We start from the raw sequence: 18,260 nt of genomic DNA, 5'->3' as shown, positions 1-18,260 counted from the left end.
ACTATTGTAATTTAACTAAACATCATCTAGTTAGCAAGTTCTTGAAAATTATAGGGGGGAACATATTCACAAAGTGTCTCAAAAGTGACAGTAGCTGCGTAATCCTTTAAAAATAACTATTTCAGGAATTTTTCCTTATCTTTTGTTCAATATTGAAAAGTAAGCAATAGTAATTCCTCTGCCTGGGTTGTGTATAGGCAATTTAATTATTTCATAACCTGGAACCAAATTGAAACCTGCAAATGCTAGTCTTTCACAGTTGAAACTCTTCATGAAGTTTCAAAAGATGTTTTAATGTTTACTTCTAATTTTCTTGCAAAAGTACGTCTTGATCTTAGCTTTTCTTTACTGCTTTGAGGTAGTTCGAAGCAACCACAAGTTAAGTGCAAATACAATGAAATCTGTTATAAATTAGAATTTAAGTTCTGTACATTGTGTTGAAAGTAAAAGCAGAGCATTATTGTCTTCACTCCATTAATATTCAGATGGCACTGGTAAACTTCAACAATTAGTTCTATGCTATCCTAAGTGTACTAAAATTACTGAAATGATGAAGTATTTCTTTTGGTTTTATTAAAGAACCTGGAGCAGATATACCAGGATATTTCAAGGAGATTTTTATGTTTAGTCAAGGAAGACAAAAGAGAAACTGCTGCTCTGATAATGCTGCCTTAATAATTGAGTTTGCTAGATTTTTGATATCATTTGGTAAGCTTAATTGCTTAATACTAGTTGGGTAAGTGGATTTCTAGTATCATAACTGTAGGTTAAAACAAACAAACAGGCCAAAAAGGAGTAAGATTGAGTTAGAACCGGCTAACCTATTTCAGCTTCTTTTATCTTCTCTTTCAAATTGCTCTCTTCATGTCTCACTGGAGAAGTGCAAGTATGTGTATGTATATGTTTGTATATATAGCTATTTCTATATGTTTATATTTTCTTTGTTGAAAATAAAAAGACTACGTTTGGGACACAAGTACAGAATTGACTTTGCAATTCTTAACTGAGAACATGGAGAAAAGTCTTTGACAGGATGTGAAAGTTGGGAGCCATATTACACATTAAGCACTGTACAGTGCCATAGCCACCACCAACATCAGACAACAAATGCAAGGAAAATACATTATTTGGAGTCCTGAAAATATGCTGATTTCCATCTTTTATTCCATTTTAATACTATGACTGTGTTTGAGGGCAAAATAGCAGAATTTTATTTTTTCTGAGCAAAAATATTTGATAAAACATGAAATATTCAAAAACATAGAACATTTTAATGGCACTGTGTGTGGAAATATGAGATTCCATAGCTCTAAATATTAAAAACTAAAATGTTATTTTGTATTCATTGGAAATGCATGTGCATCTTTATGTTTTGGTGTAGAATTTTTTTTCACAAGACAGTTGTTGGAAATTAGATATAGAAAAAACCTTTTCCTTTAGCAATGCAATATTGTTTGCTGCAGTATATTTAAACTAAACATGAGATGGTTCTACTAGTTCCCAACCATGAAAAGAAGTGCTAGAGATGAACCATTTATTTAGTTTTTACAGTATTTTATTAGCTGAGCAAGAACTTCCTCATTCTGCTCTTCTTGATTTTGCTCATCATGTGTGGAAGCCATATCAGCTAAATTATTCATGTTGCAAGGTTTGTATCTAGTGTAAATACATCCTCACCACTGAATGTAAAGGGAATCTCTCTTGGATTAGATGCTGAACCTAGAGCTGGTTAAAGTTAGGTAACAGGAATCCCATCCTTTATGATTACAGCAGACTGCTGCAGAAGAGAAAACAGAAATTTCCTGCTGATTAAACAGAATTGTAATATTAATATTCTCCATCTTAAAGATTAATTTTTTGGGATTCCAGTTGTCTCTTACTGTATAGTTACAGACTATTCCGAAGTCTGGTTAGACACCTGGCAATAGGCAAGCATGGAGGCATGTTTTCTCCTCTTGGCCTAAAACTGATCCTATTTGCGGGAATCCCAGGTGCCAGCAAAGCTATTTCTCGTCAGTGTTGTGAGCTAATGTTCACATGTATGTGATACTAATGGAGTGTGGACATCAATACATTACAGCAGAGGTAGTGTAGTCCTAAACCTTATTGCTGTCATTTATCCTTTTGTGCAAAGTGTTCCTATTTCAAATGAAAATGTGTGAAGCTTTGGTCTGGGTTTGCACCATGTATATTAAAAAGGCCTACACAGAACTTCACTTGTATTTCATGATGCTTTGAAGCCACCAGTCCCAAAGATTCTTCAGCAATGTGGGCTACATGCCACTGGCATTAAGCATGCCTATAAAGGCCTAGATGAGTAAGCAAGAATTTTAATCTCAGATGAAATTGATGAGATTGTAATTGTCGTACTTGATTAAATCAGTATATTTCAAGATTTAAATCTAATGAAGGCCTTTCCCTTCCTTTCAAGAATTTCAGGAAGTGTGTTACTATGGGACTTTTGCAGTCATTTTTTAAATGTCAGTTCCTTTCATTAACCTTAATAACTATATTCATAAAATCATAGAATAATTTAGGCTAGAAGGAACCTTCAGAGGCTGCCTAGTCCTGTCCTGTGCTCCAGGCAGGTCAAATGAGATCAGGTTGCTCGGGGCCGTGTCCAGTTGAGTCTTGAACATCTCTGAGAATGGAGATTCCTCAACCTCCTTGAGCAACCTGTGCTGGTGATTGACTGCCATCCTGGTATTTTTTTTTCCTGCTATCTAATTGGAATTCCTCATATTTCTACTTGTGTCCTGTGCCATCATGTCTTATTGTCATGCCCCTCTGAGAATAGTCTGGCTCCTTCCTTTCTGTACTTTCTGATCAGGTAGTGGTAAGACAGCAATGAGGTTTCTCTTTAGCTTTTTCTTCTTAAGGCCAAACAAGCCCAGTTCTCTCAGCCTCTGCTTGTAAGTCATGTTCTTCAGCCTCCGGATCTGCTTGGTGACTTTCTGTTGCACATACTAGATGTGTAAGGAAAAATATAAAATCTGAAACTGGACAATACAATAAGAACTTCATGGATTTTTGTAAAGATTAATGTTCAGTTTTAAAAGTTCTGTCACCAAATCTTTTGTTCATTTCACAGAACCGAGCTGAGTTACAAGGCTGACGTTTACTTCTGCTTCCTTAGTCATAATTATTGTCACATTGACTGAATATATAAAAATACCTTCAGGCATGTGAATTGGCAATTCCATAAGCATGAGATGCGTTTGTCTTTCATGTACTCTAGATATAACTTCAGTTTTATAGGAGCATTGAAGATACTTGTGCACTTGGTGTAAAAGTCTTTGTTCCTTCAAGCTGTACCACTCTTATATTCAGTTACAGGTTGTTTTGAAGATCAGGGATTTGAGAATAACTGTGGGCTACAGTGTGAATAAGAATGGCAGAAACCTGGCTATATCCCTTAAAGAGATTCATGTGGGCCAAGAAACTGTGCTTTTTTTAAAGCAAGTGTTAGTAGAGCTCATTTCTTCCTAAACCTGTTGCTCCAAAGAGATAATAGTCTGTCTCTGGTCCTTACCAATAGTGGATATTTATGCATCTCTAATGTGCATTTGCAGCATTTATGCTCTCTGATATGCTGGTAAGAATAAACAAAGGCACCTTTCCATCAATTTACTAATATATTGACTTTGTACCCTTTTGTTCATCTGGATTATGTGCAGCGGCATTGTAAAGAGAAGGGTGTTAGACTTCTGCCTCTAGTATATCTGTATTGAAACATTGCCAGGAGCATAATTTCTTCCTAAATTGTTTATTTGTGCAGTTTTGAGCATGAGAATTTCAAAAGGCTAAGGATATTGTTGACAATTTATGCAGAAAATTCTTTACTCATTGGGGAATCTGAATGGGAGGACGCTTGCAAGCTGTGGTTAGGTAAACAGTAGTAATTTTATACGATTGACATCAGTCTTTATCAAAGTATAAAGGCAGAACTTTCACTTGTGTCTCATCAGTTTTTCTTCAAGTTATTTTTTCTTCACTACTGTATTGCCTTATTGGTGAAGAAGTAAGGACTTTGGAGAGTTGCAGTTTTTTTTAATATTGTACATACTGTTTTCATTAAGTGGCTCACTTCAGCAACATGCTTCAAAGAGAAATATTGAGAAGAAGAGAAGAGGTTCTAAAGACTGGTCATTGATTTAATGAGAGCCTAATAAAGAAAGAATAAGGTAGTTTCTGTGAAGGTATAACATGCTTTGTATAACCAGTCAAATCTTGCTTGCAGGCCTGTGAATGAGCAATTCTGGTTCTGTTTTCTTTGAATTCTCTTTTGAATTGGTTGTCAGTAAGTTATTGAAGCTGTGGCGATATTTTGTATTTTCCCAGGTGAATGGACTGGGTTATTTTAAGCTGATGAAAGCTCCTATACATGTAGTGCTGAATGTATTCAGTTCTTGTTCAGGAAGTGGGGGACGCTATCACACAGGCACATCTCAAAACAGCGTATGTGCGGTTTCCTTCTCAGGGCTGTAACTGATTTCATAATTTATATATTTGACCACCATTTGTTGTATAATCAGAAAAAAGACAACTTGAGGAAGAAAATGGGTATTATATATTCTGAGCCCAAGTTGCCTAAAGAGACAGATATAAATTTTAAACTTCAGGTTGTTTCAACTTCTTCGTGTCAGTCTTTTTGGTTAGGAATAATTCCATGCTAACTATTACTTATGATATTGATTAAAATATTTCTATTATATATCTATTGTATCTGATCAGATCTGATTCCAGTCATATTAATCAGTATTGTAAAACTGCCTGTCGTTGTAGACAGATAAGTAATATATAACTTAATGAGATTTGTAGATCGTGCTGACAACCAGTTCATTATGATAAATTTTGTATTTTTTTTTCCAAAGGGAGATTGAATATATAATTTCTATTACTGTTAGCTGGTAACTGAATAGGAAAACACAAATATTTTTCTCCTTTCTTCCCCATTGCTGCATTGTTCTATGTTTGGCTATTAGCTGAACTTAAAATTCTGTCTCATGCTTTTTAAAATATCAAATCTTTAGGTATTTCACACTATTCTGTATAAAATAAATAGTAGGACAAAGTATACTTGTGTACACTCACAGAAAAACAACAATTTCTAAATATGATAGCCATTCATTTTTGACAGAAATTTCAGAGCACAGGTGTTCTGCTTACACGGACAAAAAGCTGAATTATGCGTCTTTGTGAAAGGCATGTTTGCTGATTCACAATGACAAGAGTTAATCACTTTTTTTTCCTTGCTGGATCTCTTGGTCGTTTAGCTCTTCCCCTAGTCTTCTCATGCCCACTGAAGACAAGTCTGAAATACCTTCCCGTGATTCCACTGAGAATACAGGGTTGGGCCTCTAATTTGCAGAGCCTGATGAAAGTCCACTGCAAGTATAGCACAAGATGAAGCTGACCCAGCTGAAACACCGAAAACGTTGTACCAAAATCAGGAGTAAAAATTTTTGATATGTGATATGTATGTGAGATATATGATATATATGTGTGTGTATATGTATATATGTGTATATATTTATATATAAACTTGTGAAGAAGAGAATAATTTGTATTACTGCAGAAGACTCTGAGACCCTAAGAGCTCATTAATTTCGAAGGAGTGTTTTGCATAGCTCTAACTGCAAAGTTTCACTGGTCCCTGGAGATTAATATTCCTCTGCTCTTCCCATGGCTTTCTTCTGTCTTTTGGAACTAGACATAGACTTGAACTTTAATTTCATATGTTACCTGGTTTATGCTTTTTTTCTCAGCTTCTGTGAATGTGTTCAGAGGAATACAAGTTTTAATTTTAGTATTTTTGCATACTGTACGCATCTTCCTGATCTTAAGCCAGTACAAAGCTATCTTGCAGAGTAAGGAGAATTGAATTACTGCCAGGGTCTTTTATCTATTGCTTCATTTATTACGTAGATTTTTTTTTTTTTATAAAGCATATATTGGGAAATATGAATTGATATGTCTGAACTGATGACATTAAGAAATACTACATCTGTCCCTGGTGTTGCTGAGCATAATTTACTTTGTAGAGGCGTAATTTCCTGCTTTGTTAAAATGAGACACAACTATAATTTGCTGAAGGTGCAATAAGGGAACAGACGTTGTGAAAGTTCTGTGTTTTTTTTAGAATATTTAATACCAGGGTTTCACCAGTAGGGATGAAAGCAGTTGTCAAGAAAAAATGTTCAAGTTAAATCTGATGGCGTGGGAAAAAGTATCAACTTAAAGCAAAATATTTTATTCTTTGGATCAATGTGCAGTCACAGTTTTGCTGTGGGCATAAACCTCCTTAATTTCGGGTAGTTTCAGAATGCACGTTATAAAATGGTACTAGTGCACTTAGGCACAGCATTCATAAGCCACCAGCCTTGTCTTCCTTCTTCAACAGCAGCTAATGAAAGCTGGCGGAATTTTGGGATCTGTCTTGGAAATTAAGAGGTTGATTGCTCGTACATGCAATAAACAGTGCAAAAATTGAGAAAGTGCCAGCGAAAAAATAAATGCAAGAGGACAGAAGAGAATGATTGCAAAAAATCCTCGGGAACTGAGGAGAAGGCACTCTGTTTTGATGAATAAAATCAATTTTGAGATGGAAAAAGAGAGGAAGGGGGAATGGTGCAAGTGGTGACTACTTCTGGATGAAAACGTTTATTTTTTATTTTTGATTAGCTTCATTTTTTTCAAATTCAAAGGAAGGCAGCTTCTTAGTTTATTTTTGGTGTTTTGAGAGCTGTAGGTTTATTAACTATATTTTTATCTTTTTTTATATTAATGGAAAATTTCCGTTTAATACTATGTGTTGGTTTTCGGGATGTATGGGTACAAATTTTAAACACTTTGATTATCTCAGTTAGTATGGTGTATTACAGTATATGCTTCCAAATTACACAACAGGACTTGGCTTCACAGCCTCCCCCATTCAGGTTGAGCCTGCATCTCTGCCTCTTTGAAATGACTGTATTGACTATACTACAGAAGTTGCTGTGAAGGGAAGGAATAAGGACATTTATGTAGCCTGTCATTTATACTTCATCTGCATATTACACTTGTTGAATATCACTCCACAATTATTCCATAGACAGGAAAGGGTAATTAGGATTCAGAGCCAGTGAAAATTGGGTTTTTTGCTGAGTCTGTTTGCAAATAGTAATTTGAACTGCAAACAAGATGCACACACTTTAAAGCAGGAGTCTTAGAAAAAGTGCAGAGAGAAAAAGCTTTAGTTTAATTCACATCATTTAAGAATTCCAAGTACAGCTATTTTAGGTGCAATTCACTTTTCTTTTCCACATCTTTGAAGGATGAAGAATATGCAAGTGGATGTGATGTAGTATGCTGCTTGGGCATAATATCCTGATGCTGCTTATAGCTTTGCAGAGAGGCAGTTCTAGTATTTCTCACAGAAAAAAGGAAAAGTTTCCCTTGTCAATTCTCTTCTGCCTGGAATGGAGTTGAATTTTTTCTGAACAAGGAGGTAGGTAGACTGAGGCCAGTAATAAAAGAATTGGCAGAGATTTGTGAAAGAACAATTGACTATTTCAGATGAGAATACTATTCCTTCAGCAGTTTCTCCACCAAACTTTGCTACCAGCTACATCATTCAGGGAAAGAAGGCCTGAAATGTCCCAGAAAGAATCAGGGTTAAATTCTGTTCTCTCTCATCATATAATGTACAGTAATATGTAGGGTGAAAATCTAAATCTCTGAAATATGATAAATTACATTAGTTGTGGAGAATAAATGAACTTGATGTTGAATGCCAGCCTGACTTAGTTTGGCTGAAAGGTTTGTTGTTAGAATATATTCTAACAGTGGAAAATATACTGTGTATCATTTTTGGACTAGATCTTTATATTTCACCCCTTTTAAAATAGATAGCTATTTTAATGTTTCATCTAGCAGTGTCTTTAGTAGGATGACTTCCAGTTGGTGTAACCAGCTTTCTACTTCCAATTCTGGACTCTCCAAGTAGATCGAAAGGGGAGAATGTGTGGGCAGAATAGGTAGTACTTTCTCAGGAAACGAACAATTCCAGTCCGTTTCAGTGATTGCAGTTGAACATCCCTGAGACTCATTTAACAGTTCAGTATAACCCTGCCTGTCCTTGAGTGCTATGCCATACCCTTTGGTGCAGGAGAAAGGAGGAAAAAAAACCCAAACCCCCCCCCCCCCCCCCAAAAAAAAAAAAAAAAAGACCCCAACAAACCCTTGGAGGAAGAACAGGTTTATTACACCTAGATGATCACTGCACACATGGCCTTCTCCTGCTTCATGGTTCTGCTACACCTGTTATAAAAAGAACCAAGTCAAAGTTGAGTCTTCAATATAATTGGACTCAGACATGTGTTAGGGTACTAAACGGTAGCATGTGGATTCCTGTGCATCTGTCAGTCATCTTCTGGCATATGTGGCAGATGATGCTACTGAACAGGTACTGCATCCAGCAAATGTTTATCTGTGCACTTGTTCCTGGTGCACATCTGTTGATGCTGTATATGGGGAACTGAGAGTGAGGGAATGAGGAGAAAGTGTATCTCAGATGTAATCACGTAAGGCTGGCAGGAGCTTTTATAAGTTATGTCTTTTTCTTTACAGCCACGAAGGAAATTACTTTAGTTCTCTCAGCTTTTACCTGAGGCTTATATCTGAGAGGTTCTGCAGTTTTTCTAGCATTGTAGCCACTGGTTAAACCAGGGATCCTGACGCAGCTTCTCCTGTGCGCTGTGGGTGCTTTGGCTGACCGTGTAAGTCAGGTTCTCTGTAGTTCTACTAGCATGTAATTGTTCATGAACAGACCACCTATTGGTCATTATTTAAATCCCTGGTAACTGTGTATTAAAATCATCCTAACATGGGTAAACAAACATATTACACCTATAGCATTAGTATAATTATCTGAAACTGTTTAGGACACATCTTGGAATCCTCAGTTTCACCATTTTTTCATCTGAAACAATTCTGTGTTAAATTGTCTTTGAACCCATTCTTCTTTTGTCTTTAAATATCTCCTGTTTACTAGAAAAGTGTTAATCTGTACTGGCTCTTAGCTTTCTTTTGTTTGGTAGTTGTTTAACCTCCGTGGCTTTGTGGTTCTTTATTTTTTGGCTCTCATCTAAACAAACAGTATATAAGATACAGTATTGTTATGTGGCATGTCTAAAACTCATACTACCTGGCTTCAGATGAAAAAGCTGTTTTTCAGCCTCCTAACAGATAAAAGGTTCAGCATCAGTAATTGGTGCGATGTGGAGGGATCACATTGTCATGCAGACCTAAGAAGCACAGCAGCACCTCCAGAACATCTGTATTAGGACACTCACCTCTTTGAAGCTACATGAGGAGCTTGTTTTAACCTGGTGGAGACAGAGCACTCCACTGACAACCTCATATTGGTAGGCAAGCAACTGTGATTTCTTTCTTTAATTTGCTCACAAGTTGATGCATCATTGAGTATTGCGTCTTCCTCCTCTGAAAAGTTTTAAGAGTGATCATCTTAGGTAATGCAATTCTGCAGGGTCATTCTTGCCATGATCTGTTGATGCAGTCTGGGGGAGTACAGTGATTGTGGCCTTCTGTGCCTTTCACAAAGTCTACAAGGATAATTGCAAGCATTTTTTTTTAATATAATGGACTGAAGACACCACTGTTTTTCTGGGCCGATTCATGCAAATTGTCCAAAGAATCTCCATATCTGCTGCCATCTCAGTAGTTTCCTAGAAAGAAATACAAATTCTTTGCTAAAATTTGAATGGGAGAAGCAAATTCATTCACACTTCTATAATTATTTTGAGTGCAGCTTATTATTATTGTAGTGTGTTTAGGAAAAACCTGTGCTGTGAGTCATAAAAAATTTCTAGCTAGAAATTAGAGTTCAAGCGTGAAGAGGTGCTTTTGCTCCAGGAATAACTAGTTCTTCATGAATGTCATGTCTGTGCTAGCTGGGTTTTTTTAATCTTTTGTGCATGTGTGTGTGTGCGCACTGTAAATAGCTGTGTCTAGCCTCAACTACGCAGCAGTCTCTGATAGGTTTCAGGTATTTTTAGATTTTGTACGATTTGCATACTCCTCAGACTTTAAGACTCAGACTGTGACTTTTTGCACAACTCTTGCTTTGTAGATAGTTTCAAAGCAGCCACGACCATAGACAGATGGTTTATTTAAGCAGAAATTAAACTAAAGGAGAACAAAAATGGCTGTCAAACTGAGAACAGGCCAGTGTGAATACTGATGTCTCCTGTGTATGTTTTCATTTTTGTGGTCTATCTCTATAAGTAGTCAATAATCCATAAGTAAGCTAGTGAAACTTATCTGTGCTGCCACTTCCAGTTGTCTATTAACTAGGAATTGTTAACTGTTAGCAGCTTCTGGCTTTTTCTGGACTAGCCCGGCTGTGTACATAGTATATATTATACACAGCTGTGCAAAGATCTTAAGAAAACAAGGATTTGTGTGTAATTATCCCTTGACGTTGCTAGCATTGCAGTGCTGCTGTTGGTGCAGTCCTGTGCATTTCCAGGTCGTGTGTGTGTGTGTGTAAATGCCATTTAGCATCTGAACTTAGAGATACAGCTGCAAGATATGCCAGTCCTATGTACTAGCACAGAAGTAGGCTTTGCAGCTGGTTGGCGACAAGGCATCAGCTGGGTTGTGGACAGCTGTACCAAGAAACCCTACCGGGACTCCCAGGCAGAGGAACCTTTTCTTTTTTGGTGAGTTGAGGAGGAAAAATGTCTATACCCTTTCTAATTTTCTGTATCAATGCAAAATCATGGTTTGCATCACAGTACAATGGATTAATTTGAAGTAGAGAGATTCTCACCTTGTCACCACTAGTATTTGTGATAGAGGATTAAGTCTTAGCAGAACTTCTGCTACTGTCACAATTCCTCTATAACTTTCAGATTCGCTATGCCATTTAAAACAGAAGAGTATCGGAAATTGCAGAATGGAAAGTGAGATGAAATTTTATTGGTGTGGAAGGAAGAGAGTCATCGTATTCATAGACAAAGAATGCCCTGATTAAGTATCAGGTAAAGTCTGGGTCAAGCAAGTTCCTGAGGGGGCCTGCAGAGTTTGTCCTATAACCATCTAGAACTCTGTTTTATGAAAAACTCACAACTTTGTTTATGAGAGCAGAGAAAAATCAAGTACAGTATTGATAAAATGCTGATACAGACAGTGGAGGACTGCACCCTCCCATCTGTTGAGCAATGCACCCTTCCGTCCTCCTGCCAATCCAGGTCTGCTTCTTATGGACAGAAGAAAGACTAGAATGATGTCCAGCTAGATTTGGAGGAATCTTTAATCCATTTAAAGGTACAGAGTAGATACGGTGTAATGCACTGTAATGCAGTTAAAGTCCACAACAATATGTGTGTGCAATTCAGTTAATGAAATCAGTTCAAAAAACAGAAGAGCAAACCAAACCAAGAATCATCATGCTTGCTGGTTGGTTTGTAATGCTTGTAATTTGTGGTAAAATTGGGAAAATATTACTAATAGTTGGCATTTATATGTTTAAATAGCTAAAATAAATAGCTGTAACTATATATATATATATATATATGTAGTTTTTTATATATATGTATATATATAGTTATATATAGTTAAACAGCAGTTAAACAACAGTTAAAATAGCTAAAAATAGATAAAATAGCTAAAATTTCTAGCAGATGCCCCCTGCAAAATTCTTGTCCTCTGGTTGGGGATGCGGCAGGAAGCTTAGTTTGCTTCTTGCCTGTGTTCGAGGGTTCCCCACTGCGGTATGTAGTATGTGCACAGATGAGAGAGGAGTGATGTGCAGCAGGGTCCTGCAGGGTCTTGCCAAGCAACAGCCAAGGACTGTTATTGTGTTCTGTAGCCCACAAATAGCCGATACACTTTCACCACTTGCCTGGAATACTTAGCTTCTTGCCTGCTAACTCAAGCAGTTTTTTGAATGACCATCACTGAAAGTTTAGACAGCAGTTACATGAATCTGTAGTTGTCTGTCTGCTGTATGTGGGCATAAAGATCTTCATTCATTGCAACTTAGATAAAATCATGTAGGCTGCTTTTATGGACCACGGAGAGAGAAACAGGAGCATATACACAGCTTTTCACAGTTAAGGCTTAAAAGTATTGCACCCTGCTTGTGGTGGTGCCTTGTGTCTTCTGACCAGATGAAATGGACTCTAGGATTAGATAGATGATGCAAATATATATTATAAATTTGCAATGTACTATTTCTGGGATGTTTTACAGCATTCATTCAAGAATTCCTGCTAAAGTGAAAATTTCCATTGATAAACTTTTGCTATAAAATATCCATAAAGTTAATACCTGAGGCTAAGTCAGCACAGATTGATTGGTTTTAATTTCACTGAATATGCAGCTGTGTAGGCATCTAACTTAGTACAGATAAGTGATTGCTTAGGAGCCTGGACCCGGTGACTAAAGTTAGATGGTATATATACCTTCCCTTTCCACTCTTCCCAGCGTATGCCAATTACAGAAAAAGGGTTAAAACTGCTTCCGTTTTGAAGTGAACTTGGCTTGAATTATCTGTTGAAAAGATGTCGGTAGTGTACCTGTTAATAAGTTAAATTATCTGTAATGGCTTGGTTTGCTTGAATTGACATTAGAGGCCTGGGAGGTGCAGAAGTGTGCCTTACAGCCTCAGTCTCCCAGTTGCTCCTTTCCGGAGTGTATCGTGACTTCCACCGTGTCTGCGTGCCTGGCTGCACGAGCGTCAGCACGGAGAGCAGCCTAGTCTTGTGGTACAGAGCGGGAACACAGCTGCCACACTTGGAGGTCAGAGCTTAAGGGATGCTGTAAAGTGCCTCTACCCTCATTCCTGCCTTGGCCATGGAGGTACATGGGTTTGGTACCTGAAACATTACTGTGTAAGAAGTTGTAATGAAGATGGTTCCAGAAAGGTGACAAAATAAGAGTAACTGACTTGGTCACAAAAAAAAGTTCAAAGCTAATGTTCAGTTCTTAAAAAGGCAAGAGCAAAAACAGTAAGCCAATTTTTCTGAGCCTAGACTAACTGAGATTTTTGTTCTAGAAGCGCTTGTGTGTAATTTCTCCTAAAATGTATTTTTGATGTTTTTCTTTCTAAGCAAATCATACTCTGTTTAAATGGAGCTGAATATCCAAAACAGAGAAGAAAATGACTATGCAGAAGAACAATTATAATAAGACACACAGATATAAGAGGAAGCCATTCTTTTTTCTGGATAACTTCTCTAATTTGCAATTTTTCTAATAGTCCACATAAAGCAGTTTTTTCAAAGATGTGTTCTGATAGAGTCACTGTAAGTAATTATTATATTTGAGATACACACTTCAGTACAGCTGTAATATTATTAACTGTTATAAATTGGAATGATGCCATGTTAAAATCTTTGAAGCAGGCAGATGTGAAACAGTCCAGAGAGATCTATTCATAACCAGTAATAATTAAAAATTATTATTTTATAAGCTCTCATAAGCCCCATCTAAGGCCTCAATTTGGATTTTGCTAATGTATCCTAGAAACGTTTCTTTGAACAAAATGCCTAGTCCTCTTCTGATTCTTGATGCCATTGTGGCCTTAACTACATGGAGTTCTTTGCTCTAATTTTGTGCTGTATAAGAAGTGCATCCTTTCATAAGACATGAATTTTCTTCCTTACACTTTCATCCCTCCTTTCCTGGCTCCTGATCTGACATAAAGTTCTTAATCTACTTTTTCTAGGTATCATTCATTATTTTATTCATTTTTCTTTCTTCTTTGTTCATCTCCTCTAATTAAACTATCTGTCCTTTTTGTCTGTATTCCTAAGGGTGCAAGTTGTGCAGATACCATACTATTTAAGTGAGACTAGCAGGGTGGGAGTATTCACTGTGAGTATTTGTGATCTTGTGACAACTGTCTTTGTGAAGGAGTGACAGTTTTCTCAAAAAATGGAGAGAGATTACATGACAAGTTTTTTGTTTCACAGGTTTTTTTTTACCAAAATTTTTGCTCATTCATCCTTTCTAGTCTCTCTTCCTTTTGTTGATTATGCAAGAGTTTGATTTGGCTCTATTAGGTTATACCTATAATACGCTTTTTTTGTTTATTTTGAAATGATTCATAATAATGGTGTGTTTTTTTGTTGCAGTAAAAATACTCTAATACCCATTCTTTGTTATTTTCATGATGATGTGTGGTCTCTGAATGGAGAAGAGGATGGTATTTGCAGAACATGAGTTTATCAGTTTTTTTATGTAAGAAGCAGGAGGTGGGAAGGATTATAAAGAACCTTTGAAATCAGTGAATTTATTACATTCTTCTGTCGTTTTTACAAAACACATCTGTTTATGTTGATACTGCCTAAAAGTTCTAATTTTAATAAGACCAGGTTTCTAATTTGCTAGATATGACATGCATACAAAAAAACCAGTCTTTTGCTGGGAGTGCCTACAGTCTAAATATACAAAACACACATGGGCTGAGAATAATGTTCTACAGGCAGGGCATTTTCTTTAAACGTTGCAGCCTGTTTCCTCCATTCCCTTACCCTTTCTGTCCCAGCCAAAGGAATGTTTCTTAGGAAGCAGCTCACGAGGGAGCGTGTTGTGGAGTGGTAGTGCACTGCAAAAAGTAGTGAACATTGGTTAAATCAAGAAGTCACAATCCTGGCTGAACAGGCAGCATACAAAAGCAGCTGCTCATAGGTGATGACCGTGTTGTGTACATAGTCATCCAGTTTGCTGAGTGAACTGGGACACGTATTTCAAGGGAGAACCCTTCTCAGCTTTTTGTTGCTCCTTTGCTAGTAGAGGCTCGTGCTTAGGGTAAGTGAGGCACTTTAACACTTTTCTAAAGGAAAGAGTTCGCAGGTGCAGATCTAAAACCAGATTTGTGTCCTGCTATTAATTGGGTCTGGGAATGAACTTCCAAGCCCACAGCTGAAAGGGAAAGTTTTATCTTTGTGTGGTGAATGTAACAAAACTCTTCTGACCCCGTGCCACTAATAGCTGTGTCTTAGTCGATGCGATCTCACGGTGCCGCTTTTTAAGCTGGTAAGACAGCAAGGTCTCAAGGCTGTGAAAAGTATTTTATTCTTAGCTGAGTGATAGCGGAGAACAAAGGTGCTTCATTCGTTTCTTTGTGTCTCATAGACACTAGCTTTTTAATCTTTCTGGTGAACACCTGTTACTCTGTTGTTATTATAGGTCTTAAATTCTGTTTTATCACTTCAGTTCTTAGTACCAGAGGGGGAAAATCGTGTAGCTAGGACTCATTTTTAGCTGACATTCTGTTCAAGGTGAGAATTTCAGAGGGGTAGGAGAGGACTGGGTTTTCATTTAAGTCAGTTCAAGTATACTGCTTACACTGGAAAAAGCCAGTAGAATGAGATTTAGAAAGTAAAATATCTTACTAAGCAGCTGAGGAATACTGATGGTGGTAAGCACGAGCAAGCCAGGAGAAAGTATAAAACCAAAAGAAGCTATTAATGAGATAAAATGATATTTTAAGGTAAATGATACTTACAGTACTAAAACCTACGAAGTATTTATCAGTTGGTGTTATTGGAAGGTGATAATCAGTAGGATGTGCCTCTCATTAGTGTTGTGAATATTCGAAGGTACAGGTGCTTTGACACTCATCTCTCTTGGAAATAGGGAAATATTATGCATGCGTCCTTTCCTGATGGAATTTACTACTACTGCTACTACTAATAAAAAAAATTGATGTTCATTTGCTGAATTTGAGATTTTGCTAACTCTAGGAAATGTTGATTTTTAGTTTTAAACATATTTTTAGATTTCTGTTATTTTGACTGAACTGGTTCTTTGCATTGCTGTCATGAAATGCATTTGATATCTGATGTGTCTTTTTTATGGTAAAAGCAAAATTTCACTTATTGAGAGCTTTCTTCAAATATAACTAAGTGATATTTCAAGAAAAACTTTCAAAGATACTCCGTATAGATTCAGTCTGTCAGGAAATAAAAAGGATACAGTTGTCAAATATGATCAGTGTTTTCCAAGGAATACAGCACCAAACTGCCTTTGAAACTTAGCAGCAGCAAGGCTTTTAACTGCTTTAGACTCCTCAGAAAATCTAAAGTCTGATCCCATTTTTAGGCTCTAAATAAGTAGTACCCAAAGTGGACAGCCTTTAGGTGCCTCTTCTGAAAAGGCTGATTTGACTGTTTGCAAGTTCTTTTTTTACGTTGCGGCTGGTACCCATTCGTAATTTGGTGCTTATTAAACTGACACAATATAATTTAATACTGATATTATGCAAAGCCTATATTTATTTTCCCTGGTCCTCTCGATTTTGGCATTTTGCAGCTGCTTTATGACTTTTATCTAGAAAAAGAGCTGTCTGAAGAACAGCTGACATTTTGAATAGTAAACTAATTTGTGCCATGACCTTGTCCCTTCTCTTAATAATATAAAAAAGGAGATTATTATACCACTGACTTGTTTTTAGAAGTCTTCACTTCAAAGTAGCTGTTGGATTTCCCTAGGCAGTTTTGAACTGTTTTCCACTGGTATATTCACGGGTTTTAAAAAGTCACCTATGTGTATGCCTAATTACTTTAAACAACTTTTTTTTTTTGTACATTGGAGAAGACAGTTTTTCTACACATTAGCTGGAGTTCTTGCAGTACGATCTGGTATCTTTATATTGTCTCTTGCTCTGCAGTCTGTATTTTGAGATGAATATCACTCTTGTGTTTTGCACACTGATATCTTAGTGATAAATAAGAGCTATTCCCTGCTTGCAGTGTTTATTACTAGAATAGGTCTGTAAGTTTATGCTTGAAATGTGCAGCTTTTGTTAGTTTCCCATTCAAAATAGTTTCCTAGAGGGGGGAAAAAAAAGACTCAAAATACAAATGCAAATGACAGTTTTCTGTTATATCGTTTTCATTCCATGTGTTATGCTTCTAAGATTGGATCTTTGCTGCGTAAAAAGCTTGTGCTTCTTGCTCCTAAGCTGTGATTTGGCTCGTGTCTGCAGTAGCTTGTGAAGTGGAGAGATGGAATCGGTGTGCAACCTTGGAGGAGTTACGGTGTGGTCCTGCCTTTGGGAGAGCAGGACAAGTTCGGGTATTGGCGCTGTTCAGAAAACAAGAGCTGGAGACCTATGATCTGAACTAGCTTGTTTTATTTTTGTTATTTTCATAAAGCTGAACTTAAGGTGTATTTTCTTTTTCAGAATGTAAGTGCTGAGTGGACCTTTGCTAGTTTTTGGAAGTCACTCATGCTGCGTGTGGAAGAACTGTGAAATTCGAGCTTCTGTATCAGCATGTTGTCGTCTTAAACTGATTTACAAACAGGGATGAATTTTACCCCATAGCGAGATGTCTTCTGATGTCCTTTTCTAGCCACTGCTAATTTACTGGTCAGAGGCCTTAAAGATTGTGTGACGCCCCATATGAGATTTCTAGAGAATCTTAGAACTGTTCTGGTGTTTTTTAAAAACAAAAAACAAAAAAAAAACAAAAAAAAAGTGGTAATTCCTGATGGGGTAAGATATTCAGCAATATAAAATAACCGCTTTTAATTATCTGATGGAAAGAAACTGGTTAGCTTTATGGCATGGAAGGGGGCTAGTAAATCTTACCTCATTATAGTCCTAACAGTGAATTTCATTAACTGTTTTTAAGCAGAAGATTGACACATCTGACCCTTTATTAAATTAGGTTCTCAAAAACCTCTTTTGACTGTCTTAAAAATGCAGTTTTTTGGCAAGATGCTATTCCTGTTTTCTCTAAAAATATTCTTGGGAAGGATGACTTCAGAATGTGTATTGCAGAACAGCTGTAACTTTTCTCTCGATTGTTGTTGATTGGTGTGGGCAAATGATGGAAAATTATGCTCACCAGAGGTAAAGTAGCTGTGCAGAGAGGCCTGAGTCACTCTGAAGTGCTTTTAGTGAAACTTAAAGGCACTGTAACTAGTATGGGTCGTCTTGGGTTGCATTTTACTCCTCTGCTTAAGTATTGGTGTGACTGTAAAGCAAAGTGCTTTTTGCAGTATCTTCATGTTGCATGGGAGTTCACTGTAAAAATACTTGCTTTTGTGTGGTATTGAACAGTATTCAGCTTTTCATTGAGTCTTGAAAGAACAAAAAATGTAATAGCACATTAAGTTTTATCTTGTCTCTTCCAAAACATTCAGGGATAGATAGATAAAAGTACCATCAAACTAATCCTTTGATGTTTAGGAAGCTGATAATGAGTGACACAAATATATGACAAAACTGGAACAGAATT

General features: G+C 36.8%; 1 protein-coding gene across 8 annotated transcripts in view; it reads left to right on the top strand.

Annotated features, from left to right (window-relative positions):
- MARCHF1 (membrane associated ring-CH-type finger 1) overlaps positions 1-18,260 on the top strand; it is a 247,853-nt gene that overhangs the window by 80,650 nt on the left and 148,943 nt on the right. The window lies entirely within an intron of this gene.

The sequence above is a fragment of the Dromaius novaehollandiae genome, chromosome 4, assembly GCF_036370855.1.
Source record: "Dromaius novaehollandiae isolate bDroNov1 chromosome 4, bDroNov1.hap1, whole genome shotgun sequence".
NCBI classification, from domain to species: domain Eukaryota; kingdom Metazoa; phylum Chordata; class Aves; order Casuariiformes; family Dromaiidae; genus Dromaius; species Dromaius novaehollandiae.
This window is presented reverse-complemented; position numbering and strand designations above follow the sequence as displayed.